Here is a 2,720-nt window from a genome sequence, read left to right on the forward strand (position 1 = left end):
TCTTCATTACTTGATCTCTTATGGCCATAAGAATAATATAAATATAGGACATTCATCAACATAAAATTATTTCTAAAAATATCAACTTCACACTATCAATTAGTTCAAGTGCAGAGTGCACTGAGAACTGTTAAAGGTTCAACAATTTTTATCTTCCTTTCTGTTTTCAGAATGATATCCCATTTGTGTTACTTCTTACCAAATAAAGAAGTTTTAACTTTATTCATCCTGTGGCTCTTCCTGACACTATTTCAACTATAACTACCAACTTCTACTCACATGTCAGTACCTATTTCCAGATGAACATCTTCCAAGCAGCACTGTTACTGAGCACGCCTCCTGAAACCCTCAGTTGCTTTGTTTGTAACCATGTAAATTTGTGCATGAGCCCATTTCACAGAGCAGGCCTTATGTCCTAAAAGAAGAAGGAAATGTGCTTAGTGAGTATAATCTTTTAAAATCTCTTTTTTATTATCTAAAATGAATGACTATTTTTAAACAACAGAATAGACATGATTTACTTTAATAAGTTGATATCTTTACTATATTATTAAATTCTTATTCTCCCTACTTTTCTCTCTTAACTAGCAATGTTGTTTAAAGCATCTTTTAAATATGTGGTGTGGTAAAATAATGTTTCTGAAATTATCTAATTCAAAGCTAACATATATATGGTAATATGTTCACATTTATTGGAAAATAAACTTACAAATTGAAATTTTCAATTCAATTTATAAAAACTGAAGAATGTGGGTTACACTATCAAAATTGCTACTATAATTTCTTTCAAACAGAATCTACATATAAAATCCATCCCTGGATTTTCCATGCCATTCATTCATATTTATTGAAAAAGAAATGTGTGCAGGGCAGTGGTGGCTCACACCTTTAATCACAGCACTTAGGAGGCAAAGGCAGGCAGATTTCTGAGTTCGAGGCCAGCCTGGTCTACAGAGCAAGTTCCAGGACAGCCAGGGCTATACAGAGAAACTCTGTCTTGAAAAGCTAAAAAGAAAAAACGAAAAAAAGAAATGTGTTTACTCCGTAACTTTGTGCTCTCCACATTGTTTAGTCAGTGTACTTGAATGTACTTAGGAATTGTGTGAAACCATGTTTTAATATTATAATGATGTAAAATAAAATTTCCCAGACATATTAGGGTAGCTACTACTATATATTGTATTTTCAAGTTTTTCCTCAGATATAGTCATCCTGTCCAAATGTATTTATTTAATTCAACATTGTTAAGAAAGTAGAAGGCATGAACATCGTAATTTACTCATATTTTAAACGTAAGTATTTAATATGAAAGTCATGTTTTTAATTCTCTATATTTCCCAAAACCACAATGATTCAAAGTCAAGGGAACATAAATAGTTACTATACCTGTACATGAATGCAGAGAAACATAGACCTCAGTACCACACATATATCCAACACTATTGATGTATCAGAAAGAACTTCACATTTTTAGTTCTTCAGAAAACTGTAAACTTGGAAAGAATTTAAGAAATCTAAGTCATAAGGAAATCTTTCCAAATATAAAAGTGGTCTCCTTTTGTTTATCTATCTTTGTTTTTTTTCTTATTGTTGAATGTTTGTTCTTCAAATTTAAGGTAACTGTAAAATATGAAGTATTTTAAATCTAATTTTATATTGAAATTTAATTTACTATGTCATTCAAAAATACTTTAAATGCTTAGCATGATAAAAGACATGTGAATAATTAACTGAATCATTTAAAGAATGATGGCTTGGCAGTTTATAATGATAACATTGTATTCTTAGCTACAAAGTTTGTAGTACAGAGAGATCAGAAAAAGAAAAATGTATGGCAATTATTTCCTCACTTCTGAAATTTTTGTCCACTATTCTTTCAGCTATTTTCCTAGGCTGAGAAGATAATGAGTTCCAGAAATAATAGATTCTGAAAATGAATCTTAGAATTCAGGGCAAATATCAGATGTGTGTGTTTTGCCCAGAGCCAGGGGATACTGAAGTGTGTCACTGCAGAAGGAAATGATATCAGCCCAAACTGGGACCTGGAGATCCTTATATTCCCAGTAGCACAATTATCACCAGGCATGAGAGTGACCAAGAGCAAAATCTTCTGGGAAGCTGCAGTGTAATCACTGCTGCTGTAAGGTAGCTCTTTATTTATTTATTTATATTAGATATTTTCTTTATTTACATGTCATATGATATCTCTTTTCCCTGTTTCCCCTCAAAAAATAAAATAAAAATAAAAATAAAGCAAAAACAAACAAACAAAAAAGCCCCGGTTCCCTCCCCCACTCCTCACCAACCCACCCTCTCCAGCTTCCTGGCCCTGGCATTTCTCTACACTGGGGCATAGAACCTTCACAGGGCCAAGGACCTCTCCTCCCATTGATGATTGACTTGGCCATCCTCTGCTACATATGCTGCTGGAGCCATTAGTCCCACCATGTGTACTCTTTGGTTGGTGGTTTAGTCCCTGGGAGCTCTGAGGGTACTAGTTTTTTCATATTGGTGTTCATCCTAAGGGGCTACAAACCCTTCAGCTCCTTGAGTCCTTTCTCTAGCTCCTTCATTGGGGATCCTGTACTCAGTTCAATGGATGGCTGTGATCCTCTACTTCTGTATTAGTCAGGCACAGTCAGAGCCTTTCAGGAGACAGCTATATCAGTCTCCTGTCAGCTAGCACTTGCCAGCATCCACAATAGTGTCTGGATTTGATG

The sequence above is a fragment of the Mastomys coucha genome, unplaced genomic scaffold (assembly GCF_008632895.1).
Source record: "Mastomys coucha isolate ucsf_1 unplaced genomic scaffold, UCSF_Mcou_1 pScaffold3, whole genome shotgun sequence".
Lineage (NCBI taxonomy): Eukaryota > Metazoa > Chordata > Mammalia > Rodentia > Muridae > Mastomys > Mastomys coucha.